The sequence below is a fragment of the Rissa tridactyla genome, chromosome 1 (genome assembly GCF_028500815.1).
Source record: "Rissa tridactyla isolate bRisTri1 chromosome 1, bRisTri1.patW.cur.20221130, whole genome shotgun sequence".
In the NCBI taxonomy this organism is placed as follows: domain Eukaryota; kingdom Metazoa; phylum Chordata; class Aves; order Charadriiformes; family Laridae; genus Rissa; species Rissa tridactyla.
In genome coordinates this window covers 4,224,104-4,242,352 of record NC_071466.1, presented here as the reverse complement: position 1 = coordinate 4,242,352, position 18,249 = coordinate 4,224,104, and positions in this window count along the sequence as shown.

Here is an 18,249-nt window from a genome sequence, read left to right as displayed (position 1 = left end):
GGTGTTTTGGTTTTGGTTTTTTTTTTGGCTGGTACTTTGGTATAGATGACTAATTGATATTTTACATTTCTCACGCAGCTCACCAGTGCTGGGTGTACTACATCCTTGTTTCCAAGGTGGGTAACTCACTTCAATGCCCTGAGAATCCCGAGTTGCCCTCATGCATCCCTGAAGCCTGATTATTTTATTGTACAAAATAGAAAATAATTGGTCCCTTTTGATATTTTCCCCACACCATGAAATATACACACCCATCTTTTCCCGTCTGTAAGAAGATTATTTGTTGTTATTGGCCTCTTTGTCCTCCTCTTCATCATCATCATGGCAGCTGGAGGTTTTTGCTGAAATGTCTGTGCGTAACCAGTTTACAGCCAGAAAACGAGAGAGAAATTCTCACCCTGAATACTCTGCAGTCTTCTAAGAAAGAGCAGGGGAGGAACTGGAGGGATCAGGAGGCCTGAGGCACGCTTTGACTGCAGATCCAGTGGAGCAGAGGAAGACGTGAGCTTGCTTTAAACAAGCTGTCTCAGGTACCAGAGCAGCCTGGCCACAGCCACCCAGAGAAGACCATGGGCTAATTTTTGAGAAGCAAAGAAAATTAGCCCGTGCGTTGCTCGCTGGTTCCTTGGCTCAACTGTTTCCAGTACGTGAGCTGAGGACAGGTATTGACGTGCAGCATCGCAGCAGCGACCAAGCTGAATGCCAATAGAAACTCAGACTTACCACAGCACAGCTAGGAACAAAACCTGATGCCGCTCAGTAGCAAATGTTCGCAAGGTACCATCAGGCTGCAGGGATCTGAAGAACAAATGAAATTAGTGTGTGAAAGAAATGCCTTTCCCCTCAGGGTTCTCCAGGGCCTGACCATGGAGCGAGCTCCTCACAGTTCCCCTCTGGTTCCAGGATCCGAGTCAAGGCAGAGATTGCTTTCAGCAGGAAAAGCACAGCTGTATTGTGAATTTATGCCACAGGTACCCATCTGCCACACAGCTGTTTGGAGTTGAAAAGCCCGGGAGAAAGCCAGGTAGCTTTTGCCGATCTTTAGTGCTGCAGTTTTAAGAGTTAAAGTCTCTTGGGCAGCTCCATAACTGCATTCAACTGTTGTTTCCTCCCTAGCTGCTCTAATTGATAACCCTCCCCATTATCTCTCTGCATCTTTAGTTATTGGTTCTTGTTTAACAAAAAATGAGCAAAAAAAAAAAAAAAAGCATTTTATATTTCAAGGTTAAAGCCAGTTTTGTATGTTTAAAAAGTAAGCTATGAAATGTGTTCAACATCACTGACGAGCTGTCCTCTCTCAGAAAATGGCCCCTACTTTATCAATGCACAGGTATAATAATGTACCTCTTCCACACTTTCTCTTTCAAAGGAGTATTTAAACAATAAATGACTGTCCTAAAGGATTCATTAGGAGAGGGATTTATCACCTATCTCAACACTTCTTTTTTTTTTAAGTGCCCTTTGGCGGTCACTTGTAAATATGTACAACTAAATTCCAATTCTACCTTGCGCAGCGTCATCTTGTATTCATTGTTTCCTTTTATACATCTCACGTAAATTGTATCGCCAATCTAGGAAAAGTTTAGTGTGAAGACTGTAAGTAACTTTCCTGTCCTCAGTTTTATAAAAACAGTAAATATGGGACTATGGAAATGTTGATGATTTTCCTTTTTAATTCTTAAAGTTCTTACTGGTTGTTGGTGTTTTTCCCCAGAGCTGTTAAAAGTTTCTCCTTTATAATTCCATTTTTAAGAAAAGAAAAACTGCTGACAGCAAAGGTTCCTCTGGAAAAGCCACACAGGGGAGAATTCTTATGAGATTCCTGAAGCGCTACTAGCAGAACTGGTGGGATATCTTTCTTCTCTCTCTTTCCTTCCCATACAGGTTTAGGAAAACAAAAAAATCCCTTTAAAATCAACTCCTTTATCTATGTAGTTAGTAGCCTATATTCTGATAATATTATCATGTTTACTCATTGATTATTCATAGTATTCATGAATAGAGCCCAGGGGCCGCTTTTGAGAACCGTGATGTAGTTTGTTTCATTTTTTATCACAGATGGTGCAAAGCTTCTCTCGCTAAAGAGCCCAAGAGAAAACTGAGATGTGTTATCTACATTTTGGGAGAATGGACAATGAGGGAATGAAGCATCTCACCCACTTCACACTGAAGCAGAGCAAGTCACTTTTTTTGTATTCTCTTGCCCCACTGCTGTAGTGTTTGAGGACTTCAGCATCTTCAGCGAAGATTATACGTATCTACACAGTTCATGTGCTTGATGGAGATGTGCAATTGTCCTCATTTTTTACAGAGAAAGAAAAGGGGGAGATAAGAAAAGCAAGAGAGTGAAAGTCCAGATGAGTTGTCTGAACAAGAAGCTACTTTCTGAGATTTGAATTTTGGGCAAGTTTCTACAGTGACCTTAAAAAAAATATGTTGCTGAGCTGCTCCAGGGTATCAGCTATTACTGTACGTAATACACCTTACAAGATTGGAACAAATGCCTTTTTCATTTGCTCTGCATTACACCCGCTGTTAAAAACCACGGGGTTTTATTTAATTTACTTAGATTTATTTAAAATTTATTATTTATTATTTTTTTATTTATTATTAAAATTAAATTTATTTAATGTATTTAAAAAATAAAAATATTTTTTAGTTTCTTCATTTGTAGCTAAATTCATAAATCTCAGTAACTATAAATGTGTCTCAAGGTCAGAGTTACAACAATAACCCATTCATTTTGTTTTCCTTTCACTAAAACCATTATCTGAACAAATCATTAGGTGACCTTTTTAGTTACAGCAATTCAATAAAACTTACATTAGATGGAGTTTCAGGAACATTAGTCTAATGTGCTTTAAAAGATCACCTTCTCTGAGCAATATAATAAGTTTGTGTGAAAAGCATAAAGCATGTAATATGTAATAAAATCTGGCCTTTAATGAACCATCTAGCAAAACTGACTTGTGTTATAATTCAACAGAAAATCTCCCTTAATTAACGGATAAGAAGCCAACAGTAGCCGCTGAATATTACTTTTGATTATAAATTCAGCTTGTTTTTCTTTTTTAAATGTATGGTCCTGATTTATGCTGCTCAAGAAATTACAGTTTAAATGACCTTGGTTACAGGAGTAATATGCTATGAAAAGCCATACTTAAAGGTAATTAAAAGGGCGCTGTGATTACCATTTAGTACCAATTGCACTAAGATACTGCATAATTTTCCAAAGCGGTAGTCAGGATTGTAAATTTAATAAACTGGCTTAGATGTCAGATGGCCCGTGATTCTCTTCAACAGATGCAGATAAACAATAAATAAAACATAGGTCCAACTATCAAGCAGGAAATTTGTACCAGGGAAGATTGCACAGGCTCACTAAAATCCGTGATTTCCATTAAGAATATAAAGCATTACATCTGGTTCTCCTTGCATCTAAAACAGGGGTAATCACTTAAAAACCAGCTGGAATTATCTATATCATGTGCTTCCAGACTGCTGTCAAGAAGAAAGCACAATTTAATTTCTAATCAGTCTAGAGAGGTCTGTATGCAGAAAGAGAAGCAATAATAACTTTCCACCAGTCCAGCATCACCAATCAGTCATTTCTCCTGCAGATGTATGCACACAGGAACATAAGCCAATTTGAGTAAAGGTCAGGACGCATCAAAATATCGAACTGAGGAAGTTCCTTTTGCTCCTAGGGTTTATTGAGCAGACTTGCATTCATTCAGTGGGCATTTCGTTTAGCTCCATATTTTTCCAAGTACTTGTGTGCCTGTCACCCACTGAACCAACTGGATGCCTATAAACTTTTCAGGATCTTCTCTTGGTTCCCCATCCACAGAAGAACTGTAGCAATTATTTCCTTTTCCCAATCACTACCTCTACCACTCATCTGAGCTAGATGGTATGAAAATCCATACAAAATAACAGGATATGTTATGTAACTGTTTTATAATTTACAAATAAAAACAATTTTTAATGGCAATATTACAATTCAACTGTAGATAGATGGCATGTAAAGAAATAGTCCGAAAATGACAACTAAATACTGAAGTCATTTTTCAGGTTGCACCTTTAGTTAGTAGATTTGGTAAACTACACTATAAATTCAGGAATATAATGGGGTCATATTGCTTCCAAATCAGCCACATATTTTTTTGGTTCTGTGGTGAAGCCAATTACATAATTTATATGTTTTCATCTGACCTCATCCATAGGCTACTTCCAATTTACCAAACAGTACATTTAGATAGCAATGTTATATCCCTTTTAATACCTTATCAATAACTTCACAGTACTTTTCTGCTAAATTTTTATATACCAAATTCCTTTGAAAATCCCCAGAATGAGACGAATGTGGGTTTTTCTTATGCATGAGCTTGATGGTCCAAATCAAAGAACGCCTAGTTCATTTTCCTGTATATTTCAGTAGCCAGTAGCTATTAACTAAAACAAGTATAAAGAATGCTCTTCTTTCAGTTAGAGATCTAGTTCATAATCTTTTACTCCCCTAAGCACACTTTGGTGTGTGGCTGTTCAGGTGCCTTTTTATGGCATTTTTTCCCTTCTAGATACAGTGCTTTTCTTCTAAGTTTATTTGTTATTATCATGCAAATTATTGAAATACGTTAAATGATCTGTTAATTTTACGTTACTGTTCTGTGTAATTTAAGAGTTTTAAATGATTGATCATTAAAGAGCTGCTTAAAATATACTGCATTGCGTGTTGATAGACATTAGCCAGTCAAGTATGGTTATTTTTCTTGAATGAAGAATTACCAATCCGCATATGTAATCCAAAAAGCATTTGCTTTATCAGCTGCTTCCTATATATTTTCCCAGACCAGAGACAACCCAGCATAAGATTAATTTCAAATGTCTTATTATCTAAGCTATCTCTATTTTCCATTAATGCCTAAAATATTAATATAATTTCCTATCTATCCCTTTTATCTCATTAGAGAATTAATACTTCATAGTCAAAAGTTGTGGGTTTTGTTTTTTTTTTTATCCTTGTTCCTAATAATAGCAATTTAAATTAGAAAAATAATGGTCTCCTTTAACTATTTTCTAAGTCAACCATTTTTCCCTTGCTAGATAAATTCTTTAAGATTATTAATTTGTGCAGACAACAATAATGAAAAGCTGCACCATTTTAATTATATTTATTCTCCCTAGGCAACTAGGCAGTTAATTGTTTGAATTACTAACTTAAAAAGAAATGTTAAGTAACAGGAATGCCAGCATTGCCAATGACTTCAGTACTGAGTTCATAATAGGTGCTTTAATTGCAAAATTCACTCACAAGGCCTGCGAGCTTTTTAAATTCCACTTAAGTCTTTAAGAGTGTTTAATGGGTCTTACGCATTGTACAGGATTTGAAGTGGCCTTCCAAATTTCCCCGATATAAAGTGTATTTGTCAGGATTTGAAAAATGTTTTTATGCTGCTTTTGGCGGAATAGATGTTCTCCTGCTGCATTTCTGAAAGCTGTGAAACACGCTGAGCATTCATAAGCACTGCACCATATTGCAGGTTGGGGGTGGTAATTGGTTAATGGTACAAACACCTTTCCAGTCTTCAAGTCTCTGAGACGGCAACATGACATATGCTTTTGTACTCTGATATCTGGGAATTTCCAAGGCAGTTGCCACAAAGCAATAATTCAGTGCTAGTTTTGCAATTCTTTATATTAATTCATAATTTTATTTTTTTTAATTTTATTTTTTTTTAATCGTAGGATCTTCTCCCACGTTGTCTCAGCAAAGTGATCCTGCAGCCCCAGAAAAATAATTAAAAAACAAACAAACAACTCCTTTACTGGTTTCATTGAATAATTATTGAGATAACTGCAGTGGTGTTTGTGCATTTATGCTTTGGGTTAACTTCTCCAGAGGACTGAGCCACCATTTGCCTTAGAAACCACGTGTGGTTTTGGGCAGAGGTCAACCATTTGGTATTTCTTATTTGAGTTCCATGTAGAAGCTGGTTGGAAATTCTTTGCAACCAACTTTTCCTGTAGAAAACTCCATCAAAAGTAACATTTTACAATTGCATTTTTATCCTTTTTGATTTAATCTTTTTTTTCAATCCAAGATTTTTATGTGGCTACACTGGAATTTCTGTTAGTTTCCCAATCATTTAGTAATTTTGCACCAATAAGTAATAGATTTACAAAACTGTTATAGTCCCTGATATAAATTTGACAAACTGGATTTCTGATATCAAAGGCCATTGTTGTGGACAAGAGGTTACTAGAAAGGTATTCTGCTCTTTAGTTTTTCCATAAAAAATAAATGAATTAGGAGGTCTTAAATATTTCAGACTGGAAATGAATAAAAATTACAAAATTTCAAAGGTAACTGAGGTAAAAAAGTCATATATCCACTTATAGTTCAACTGCAATAACACCATACCTTGACTGAAATAAATCAGGATTAATAAAGTATAAATTATCAATAACAGCCATCACTTTAGCAACTAACTTTAAAGGCTGTATCTTTTAGAAATATTCTTAAAGGAAAAAATCAGATATTATCTTTCAACTGCAACCAAACTCCCTAGAAAAAACATTATGTTTGTCTAAAATGAACACAACCTGCTAAAAATTTCTAAAATACTTTTCCCTCAAACCCTAACTTTGTCATTGGAATAAATTAGACACACACGTATTTATAAGGATGCATTGGTAATTTAAGTGCTACAAATAGTTGTGTATATAAGAGAGACACCAAGGAAACAAATGCTACGATTCTCAAAGACTTTTCAAGTGTTGATCCAAAATGCAAAGTGCTTGGCAACTTAAAGGATGAAGCTGTGTTTACTAATTTTCTAGCTGGGAGGTTAAATAGGAAGGAATCAACTCTGAAACATATGTGAGCAGTCTGGCTTACCCACTTTTGTAAGTCCCCAAACAGCTGGTGTGGAGAAAACCTACTGTTGTGTGTTGCTGAGCCATTGATGGGGATGAGGAGAAACAAAGTCAGTAATAGTTTTCAAAGATGTCTCTTGTAACTGTATGAAATAAAGCTCTTCAGGAAAAATCTCCGTGTGGTCTGGCCTTTTACTAGGAACAAGAACGATTAGGGTTTTTAACAGATGCCATAGTGACTAACTACCCATACAGGCTGATGGAAATTAATTTCTGAAGTCCATGTTAATAACTGAATAGGCTTTAGAGGAGCTGAAAACACCCATTTATATGAACATCAAAGGAGAAAAGCCTGGTTTAATCTGAAGAGAAAAAAAGAAGCACGAACAGATGATTGTGGTGGATATGTAGGGAGAATATACATAATTTACAAGTTTGAAGGCAAACAAAGGGAGCTGGGATTTTATATAGATATCTCTGTTGTACATTGAGAGACAAGCATGTGGAAAAAAACAGAAAGCACCACAGTAGGGTGACAGTCATTTGATGGAGCTGATCAGGGTCAAGCCAGTATCAAGGGACATAATATTGACATCAATGAGGCAGGACACAGGAATGTGTAGCAGAGACCCAGCCCTTCTCTACCTACCAGCATGGGGGGTTACTTACAGAATCATAGAATCTTCATGGTTGGAAAGGACCTAAAGGACCTTTGAGATCATAGAGTCCAACCAAACAACCTACAATCTCTGCCACTAGAGCATGCCCTGAAGTGCCACATCTAGACGTTTCTTAAACACCTCTAGGGATGGTGACTCAACCCCCTCCCTGGGCAGGCTGTTCCAGTGCCTGACCACTCTTGCAGTAAAGGAATTCTTCCGAATATGTAATCTAAACCTCCCCTGCCGCAGCTTCAGACCATTTCCTCTGGTCCTGTCATTATTCACCTGGGAGAAGAGGCCAACACCCACCTCTCTACAACCTCCTTTCAGGTAGTTGTAGAGGGCAATGAGGTCTACTTCAGAAAAAAAGAGAACACCTGCCAGTCTAATTCATGAGAAGACCTCCACCAAAGATCAGTGCAGGGAAGGGCAGACCCCAAATGTTCTGGGCCATCTGTACTTTGTTACACAATCCCAATGAAGACAAATACAGACATGTTTTATGCGCTGCTGAGACCAACTGCACAGCTGAATCACAGAAAAAGTACTGGTGGTTTTGGTTTTTGGGGGGTTGTTTTTTTTGTTGTTGTTTTTGTTAAAAAAACAAACAAACAAACAAACAAAAAAAACAAACAAAAAAAAAACAGCAAAAAAAACCCCAAACCGCCAACATAAAAAACACCAGCTGCAAAGTAGCAATTTCACTTCTCTGACCTCCATTCCAGACCCTCTGGCTAAAGTTACACCACCCAGATCAAAAGTGCAACTCCTGCAATTTATTTCCCACCTAAACCCTAAGTGCATTCTGTAGCGTGCAGCGATGAAAACAATTTTTTATGTAACACTCCATTAGACTCAACAGTCTCCTTCTTTATGCTTGCCAAATGGTACGTTCTTCTTTTTTGTTTCCCTTGTCTTTCTCTCTAGCTGCTGCTCTCTACCTTCCTGTCCCCCAGTTTCCTGTCCATACATGCTTTGATTATGATAATTCCTATGATTCTGCTCATCTTTTGGACCATATTAAAACATTAGCTATCGACAACTAGTCCAAGATCACTGTCATTGCCTCATAGTAAGTATATATTTACGGAGCTCAGAGGGCCATGATCAGGGGCACAGAGTCTAGTTGGAGGTCAGTGACGAGTGGTGTTCCCCAGGGGTCAGTACTGGGTCCAGTCTTCAATATATTTATCAATGACCTGGACGAGGGGATAGAGTGCACCCTCAGCAAGTTCGCTGATGACACAAAGCTGGGGGCGTGGCTGACACACCAGAAGGCTGTGCCGCCATACAGTGAGACCTGGACAGGCTGGAGGGTTGGGCAAAGAGGAACCTTATGAAATTCAACAAGGGCAAGTGTAGGGTGCTGCACCTGGGGAGGAATAACCCCACGCACCAGGAGAGGTTGGGGGTGACCTGCTGGAGAGCAGCTCTGTGGAAAGAGACCTGGGAGTCCTGGGGGACAACAGGATGACCATGAGCCGGCCAATGTGCCCTTGTGCCAAGAAGGCCAATGGCATCCTGGGGTGCATCAAGAAGAGGGTGGCCAGCAGGTGGAGGGAGGTCATCCTCCCCCTCTGCTCTGCCTTGGTGAGGCTGCACCTGGAGTGCTGTGTCCAGTTCTGGGCTCCCCGGTTCAAGAAGGACAGGGAACTGCTGGAGAGGGGACAGCAAAGGGCTACCAAGATGATGAGGGGACTGGAACACCTCTCTTAGGAAGAAAGGTTGAGGGATTTGGGTCTCTTCAGTCTGGAAAAAAGAAGACTGAGGGGGAACCTTATCAACACTTATAAATACTTAAAGGGTGGGTGTCAGGAGGATGGGGCCAGGTTCTTCTCAGTGGTGCCCAGTGACAGGACAAGAGGTAACAGGCACAAACTTGAGCATAGGAAGTTATGCTGAAGTTTGTGCTCACCTAAACATGAGGAGGAACTTCTTTCCTTTGAGGGTGGCGGAGCCCTGGCACAGGCTGCCCAGAGAGGTGGTGGAGTCTCCAACTCTGGAGACATTCCAAACCCTCCTGGAGGTGTTCCTGTGCAACCTGCTCAGGGTGACCTTGCTCTGGCAGGGGGTTGGACTGGATGGTTTCCAGAGGTCCCTTCCAACCCTATGATTCTATGATTCTATGATATGTAGAGACTCTGTTGATTTACATCTATCTGCTGACATTTTCAGAAAGCAGAATTAAACAAGAAATATCAGAGACAAGAATTTTAGAGAGTATTTCTCCCACTCAAGACATACTTCATAGCTTTGCTCTTCAGTTATCACCATCTAGAGAATCACGTCTCCCCGTATTCACCTGCTCAAATACAAATACCAAGGTTTCTAAAATGTCAGGACAGGACTGGCTATTTTATTACTGATAGCATATAAGTGCTTATTTCTTAGAGTATAGCTGTATTTCCACACCTGAATTTAATACTGGTGGCAAAAGCAGCAGCAAAGCTTTTAATTCACAACTTAAAGAATGCCCTTTGAACATGGTATATCTGAATTAGGTAGAATAACAGATTAATTTAGGTTGTTAGGAAACTACTATGTCAACTATTCACAGCTTTAGTCAAAGTAGAACTAATTTCAACTTTAACTGGAGTTTCTCAGGGCCTTTTCCACTTCAGTTCTGAATTATTTCCACAGCTGTAGGTGCACAACCTCTGTGGGTAATTCCCTTGCTGTGATTTGTGCCTATTGCTTTCTTTCAATGTGTCTCCCTCAGAGCCTGGCTCTGTTTTCTCTCTGACACTCCGCTAGGTAGTTGAAGACAGTGATAAAACTTCCCTTTTACCATCTGTTTTTGAGACTAAACAAACCTGGCTCCCTCAGCCACTCCTTGTACATCATGTAAGCTAAGCCTCCAGCCAATTGGACTTGCACCAGTTTGTCAATCGGTCTCTTATGCTGGGAAGACCCAACATGGACAGTACTCCAGATGCAGCCTCACAAGTATCAAACAGAGAAAAACAAAAATTTCCTGCAACCAGATGGCTATACTTTTGCTAATACAGACCACCACGGAGTTAACTTTCATCACCAGAAGCCCAATGTGAATTGTATCCAATGTGTTGTCCACCAGCATTCCCAGGACCTTTTAGTGGAGCTGCGTTCCAGCCAGTTGTCCCCCAGTCTGTATTGTTGTCTGGGGTTAACTCCATCCCAGATACAGAACTTCACATTTACTTTTGTTAAATGTCATGAGGTTTGTGTCAGCCCATTCCTAAAGCTTGTCAAGATCGCTCTGAAGAGCAGCTCTGCCCTCCAATGTATGAACTATTCCCCCATCTTTGATGTTGCTATGAACTTGCTGAGAATGGTTTCTGTCCCATGGACTAGGTCACTGATGGTGAGTGACAGACCCGTATCAGCCCCAGAGGACTGCCACTTGTAACTGGCCACCAGCAAGACTTTGAATCCCTAATTACTACCTTCTATCAAACCTGCTCTTCATTGCTTGCTCATTCGCTCATCAGGAAATGCAAAATGGCTCTGAATTGTTATTAATTGCTTTTTTGATTGTCACTATGTTGATCTTTCCTGCTTTAGGTCTGGATTGCTATTTGCTTTGGTCATAATTCTGACTTTTAACTTGAGTTTTAAATTCCGGACACATATTTAAACATTTATGTCTATATGAAAGGTAGGAAAAAAAAAAAATAAAGTTCCATCTTACTAATTGGCTCCCAAGATAAATTAGAGAACAAACATCACTTTGCACTTTCCTCTTTCCCACTCCCTAATGCTAATGTATTATCCCTAAGAGTTTCCTCTATTTTCTTTGCAGCTCTAGCAATGCCTTGTTTACCTGTTTTCATAATGACTACCTGCTGCTTTTTTTCATCAGGCTGCCTCATCTGGAACAGAGCACACATACTGCTTATTTTAATTAAGGATAACTGAAGTACTATGTATTTTCTATTTGATCCAATCTGGTAATAAAGAGCCCAATTGACCCTGCAGTTTTGTACCTGGTGCGGCATCTGCCTCCAAAGGTGAGGCGAAAGACAGCTCTGAGACAGAAGGAGAAATGGCCTAAGTGTGGAATTAAAGAATTATGGGACTGGATAAAACAGGTCATGATAGTCCATCGCACATTTTTAGAAAGCTTTGCGTGAACCGCCAAGTATTAACATTTTAATTCAAAAGATGCTGTGTTACAGATCCCAAGCTTACTAGTAAATAATTCTTTCATCCAAAGCGACAAAGCTTTTCTTTTCCCTTTTCTCCTCCATCCAGAGAGAGTCAAGGTCCATTTCTTGAACTGCAGCGTGAAGGGTATTAAATTATCAGTCAGAGCAGTCTGTACACTGAAAGTTACATTTTGCAGGAAGGGATATTACAGGAGGTAAGAAATTTCTTTGAATGACCTTCTATGAGTACCCATGAAAAACTTCAATGTCCACTAAGGGCTTTACAGAGCTGCCCAAAAATCTCCCAAGGGCTGCCTTCTGTATGGCTGTATAGAATCAGAGAATCATAGAATCATAGGGTTGGCAGGGACCTCTGGAGAGCAGAGCAGGGTCACCCTGAGCAGGTTGCACAGGAACACCTCCAGGAGGGTTTGGAATGTCTCCAGAGTTGGAGACTCCACCACCTCTCTGGGCAGCCTGTGCCAGGGCTCTGCCACCCTCAAAGGAAAGAAGTTCCTCCTTATGTTGAGATGGAACTTCCTATGCTCAAGTTTGTGCCCGTTACCTCTTGCCCTGTTGCTGGGCACCACTGAAAAGAGCCTGGCCCCATCCTCCTGACACCCACCCTTTAAGTATTTATAAGTGTTGATAAGGTTCCCCCTCAGCTGTCTTTTTTCCAGACTGAAGAGATCCGTATCCCTCAGCCTTTCTTCATGAGAGAGGTGTTCCAGTCCCCTCATCATCTTGGTAGCCCTTTGCTGTCCCGTTTCCAGCAGTTCCCTGTCCTTCTTGAACCGGGGATATTTACACTGTAGACTATTTACGCTCCCCCACTGTCCCTCCGTGAGGATGAGGCACACCAACCCACCCTGATTTACACCTGTAAATCAGGAGATGGAGAGTCTTATTTACACATTGAAGCAGAAGAAAATATTTTCAGTCCAAAATGGCGCTATTTTCTGCTGCATGAACTTGATTTAGACCATAATTTTCACTGCAGTCAGTGGCAAAACTCCTGTCTTCAACAACAGGTTGACATGTTATTTCTCATTACCACTGCCAAAGACAACTGTCCCTTGCAGAAGAGAGTCACCATACCAGACGTTCATAAACATTTCCTTTCCACCTTTGAATAGGAAACCTAAAATAACCTGGTGCACGTGAAAGTGCCAATATTTTCCTGAGGAAAAAAAAAAAAAAAAGAAAGCTTCAGTACCTCTTAGTTGCCCAAGTTTCAGCTCACAAAGCGTTGGCAGAGGTGGAACGATGAACTGCTGGATAGTCAATGGAATGGAGATACACACATGTTACTACTGGCATGGTTTTATGGTTAACTGTGGCAGCACAGTATTTTGTGAGGTGATCATGTCAAACAATCTGAGTTAGACCTTGACAACAGAATTCTGACCTGAATTCTTATTTTTCTTAAGACAGGAATAATTTTCCTTGGAATTTGCAGTTGTTCACCAAATGATCCCATTGCAACAGTGTAGTTAGTCAGCACTGTGAGTGCACCCGTGGCGGTTTTCGACCTGATCCCCCTTTGAATTGGTGTATTAATATTGGACTTTTCTCTAGAATATGTCTGTAAGGATTAGCTCCTAAACTGCCACCTGCTCCAGTGTTGGGAGTGAAGTTTTTGTTCTCTGCTCATTGCTGTCTGTAGCACCTTTCTCTGCACTCTAGGCTTACATGATGAAGTAAACAAACATGGTTCTAGGGCAATTGGAGGAGAAAGTCCCCATATATTTCAATGAGCAGGATGAAGAAGCAGGGGACTTCAGCTTGAAAGCCAATTCTGAACAACATCACTGTTACACATTACACTACAAGAATAAACATTACACTGCAAGAATAATGAATCCAGGACCAGCATCCTCCCAGGACGATGAATACATCAGTGTTGTGAAGCAGTCAAAGGACAGTCACAAAAAGCGACTCAGGAATTGGAAAATAGCCACTTAGAAAGTGAAATTTCAGGAGTATGTCTTATTAAGCTAGGAAGTGAATCAGTCATTGCATATTGTTAGTGTTAAAAAAGATATCCGATAATGGTGACAGGTCTTTCAGTCTTGCTGACAAAACTGTAACAAAGGTCAACATCTAAAAGACGCAATTTTTCTAGCAGTGAGAATACTTAGATCAGGTTATCAGGACAGTGGTGGCCTTGGTTTTTCCTGGAATTATTAAAGTCAGATTAATTATATTCCTAAAAGGAATATAGAGGTTATAGAAACTGGATTAAAACATAAAGACTGTGCAAACGGCAGATGGATGATATCTTGCCAAAGGTAATACCTAATCTCGAATATACGAATCAGACGAGTCTTGTGTATTTGTTGAACATCATTGCTTTTTGTTCCATTTTTTACAGGATATATGCAGCAATTTAGCCCATGGTGGACAGACATGATTTTGTCTGCTCCTAGTTATTGTACTCCATGAAGTTTAAATTAGATTAAATTCAATGTGAATTACATCCAAACCTTAAAATTCATAAATATGTGATATTTTGAAGAGTGTTTAATCAAGGGAGTATCTTCAAGCACACATTTAAGAGTTCAGAATGGGTTTGGAGGTAATGTTAGGAAAGTCAGAGATAGTCAGAGATAGTCAGGCTCTTGGATCAAATAGTGACATTGACAATGACAGGAAGACATCTCAGTTTGAGCCATTACCCTGTCTTGGACAAAGGAAAATGATTAGGAGGTTAAAAGCAAAAGAAACCTCAATGGGAAATACATAGATCTCTCTCTTTTTCATCAGAAACTATTTCAAAACAAAGAAAAAAAAAAAGCCAGTCATGTCTGGGCTAAACTGGAAATACTTTTTCCCTAATCTAAGATGTAAAACAAAAAAATCTATCTGCAGTCTGATAATCAATCAATTTTACTAGAAGCTTTTACCAATATTGGCTTATATCAATATACTAGAAGGTTTGGTTTGGTTTTGTTTTGTTTTGTTTTCTCCTGTATTTTTCAGTCAAGTATTACCCCTGAAGGTTTCCCTAAGGCACAACCATATATCAATTTTTGGATGAGATGCAAGATGTCACCAAGCCATGCTGTTCATCAGCGTCTGTCAGACAGGTTCCTGCTCTCCAGCCAAACTGCATGCGTGTGTTCATGTTCATGCAAGTACTATTTAACCTGCTCTAGTCCACACCCAGTGACCGCCAACTACCTTCTACAGCAGTGGAAACTATAACATAGAAGCAGCCTAAGAGTATTTGTGTTGTCCAGCATGGCAGTTTATCTGGAAAGAGAGTAATACGCAAAAGTCCTTCAGCCAAATGCACAAAGAAGCATCAAAATGCCTGTCTAGCCAGCTGTATGTGGAAACACGGCTTTCGTATGACTTGATAGCCACTAACTTGCATTAATTTAAGGAGTGAAAGCTAGCAATTTACACTACCAAACACTGGGACGGCGATGATGAATGATCTGACTGCAGTTCTAAGGGGAATTTCTCCATTCAGAAAAAAATAATTATTCACACCAGAATTTGGCAGGACATTAGAGTTAATCACCAGTATTCTTCATATAATCTTTAATGATCACAAACAGTCAGGACCTCCAATTTACATCTCATTTACAAGATGGCATCTTTTAGCAGCATGGGACTTCCTAACACACTCTCAACTACTAAATGATTAAAGACTTATTCTTGCGGTACCTAGATTTTTTCAGTCTAACCTTACTTACATCTGCTGCAATTACGACATGAAGACGCTTAGCCTGTACTTACAGAAAAACAAGGATATGTTTATACTTCATGAGGTTTTTTTTTTCCTTCAAGACGCTAAAATTGAACCTTATGAGGAAGAACAGCATCCTCTGCTTTCCTTCTAGTAAAATGTGACAGAACCCACCGTGCGAGTCGCTCTCTAGGAAGCACTCTCCAAAGAAGCAGATGAACAGACCAGATGTACGCAGCTTGTCTGATACCTTGCTGCTTCAATAATTTTCATTACAGTAATTGTTGCTTAATGCTGGTATAATTTGTTGCTCAAAGGAAACAATTTTTGTTTCCTTTAATGCCATTACAGCAATGCCTGCTCTTTTCCTGAAAGACTCGGGACCTCTCCTACCCGCAGAGCAGCTTGGAGGTGAAGCTGACTTTACGACCCTGCAAGAAAACAGAAGGTCAGGGACGTCTGGGCACGGGGTCACTGCGAAAAGCCGTGAAAGCACGGATAGCTGCAAGCCTGCACGGCTCGTGCTGTGCACCAGCAGACATCGGCAACTGGCCACTGTCAGAGTGGCAGTCGTATATTTACGTGGCGTGTGACTCCTTTGCATTGACAGCTCAATTTGATTAATGGTAGCAAGCGGCTGAAATGCTATTTGCATAAAATACACTTTGCACTGAAAGTAATTTTATGCACAAGAGACACATATACTTTGGAAATAGAGCTTGTAAGGCTATTTATCTTAGGAAAGAGTATGCTTATAAGAGTAAAAATATACACATGTAGTGTGTGTATATATATCCTCCCCCCCAATTTAAGCTCTCTTCGGATGTTCAAAAGCCATCTTGTCACTACTGAAGTCTTCCGTTTCAGCTCACGGCGTGAGGATTTTTAAGAAGATTCTAGTCTGAGCAGCTGTGTGATTTGAGGACCAAGTAGGATTTCTTTTCTGGTTTGGACAACCCACCCGCGAGGCTCAGGGTTTTATCACTCCACAGCATCCCCTACAGTTTATCTGTCACAGCACAGAACCAGTGCTTGTTGCAGAAAAAGGCTAGGGTGGCTAACCCCAAAAGTGAAGTAATCCCTCAATATGCTTGTGGAACTTCTTTTTCTAATAGTCTTTGCAGGTTGATGATCCCTTAAATCCTCTGTCTCGGATGGAAGGTCTTATTTTGAGCAGCAGATCCTTCCCTCAAAACTAAACCCATGCCTTATATATATTTACTAAAAATACAAATATACTAAATTTACCAATATACATATTTACTAAATATACTAAACCTCTATCTTATACCTATGTATAGCCCAGTACAATTGCCTTTCCCTCTCTTACTGTCATTTTCCTATAAAGCAGCGTTGCTGGGGAGGTAAGGGTGAGAACAAGAGGAAACAAATTTAGTTAGCAAGAGCATCATTTGCTGGAAAGCTTCTTTGCTGCATGTTGGTGCAACAGCTCTCCCTTGATAGATGATTTGCACCAACTAAAACTGGCCTTTAGGGCAAAAAGGAAATCTGAGTTTATCAGGTGAGAAAATTGGACACAGGAGAAGGAAAAAGCAAAAAGGCAGGTCCTGAAAAGGAAGCGTTGTCTGACACAGCCGCTTCTGGGGACAGCCCTGAGAAGCACGATGTGCTTCCTGCTAATGAGCAGTTTTCATCTGTTTTTTTAAGCTCAGAAAGTTATTAAAAGCTTTAGTGGCAGAAAGGTCCACCAGCAGCTATTAAACATGGTGGACTGGGTAAAGTTTCCAAAGTCTTGTTCATTGCCAAAGATACAGGATGGGGAGGAGATCGACCTCTGATCATTTTAGTGCATGACTGTGTAAGGATTTGTATGTTCTTATTAGGAATCACCCCAAAATTGGAGATAAATGCATTGACAGTTTATTTGATCTTTGCTAATAAATTGTCCCACGAAGCACCAATTTTACTAAGGTGCTGTCTTGGCAAGCAGTATTCTTGAACGATGTAAAAACCCCACAACTCCTCAAATCCAATTAGATCCTTTATGCATTATCAGAATGCAGAACAAATGAAAGCTAATAAAATAGATAATACTGAATTAAGCTATTGCTGCCACATGAATGAACAGACATATATATAAGCTCAAATAGTGCAGTTTGGGTCATTTGAGATCTCTCACATGAAATATTTTCTCTGCTGTTAACCAGATGTATGTTTACTTTAGTGCTTTCCTGTGCACCAGGTTACCTACATGAGAATGATAAATACGAATGTTATTTTAAAAGATTAATCTCTTCAACCTATAAAAGCCATGAACCTCAAAGTTAATACAGGCTTGACAATCTGTCACTTACAGTCTTGCCCTTTCCCTCATTCCCAAAAGAAGAGTGCTGTCTCATATTTAGATATGGGATTTATCGAGCTTTCTTAAAGTGTTGGGAGAATATTTCCATTATATAAATAGCATTTTCCTATACAAATATTGGTCATTCCTTGGTTCAGTGCCCAGAAAAGATATCCCGTGTAGCTCTGTGATCTGCTTAACAGGTGCTCTTTTAAGCACAGTGCCGTCTTTCATCACACAGTAACCTTCACTAAATCAGGATAATTTACAATGTACGTTTTGCTCTTGGAAACCTGCTGCTATAAGAGAAAATTCCAATGCGATGTGGCAAAATTCTGTTAACTGCAGTGCGACAATGTGAATCGCCAAATTTGAAATGAATGAGCCTTGTAGTGCCTCAGGTATAACATTTCAGTGGCTGAAGAATTTGACATTACATGCATTTTCAGTATCTATAATCCTATAGTTATCCTGACAGATATAGTTATCCTGACTGAACCTGTGCTCTTTAACAGTATCTACACAGACGAAATTATTAAAATATACTGCACATAAAAGCAAAGTAAGTTGAAGTAAGCT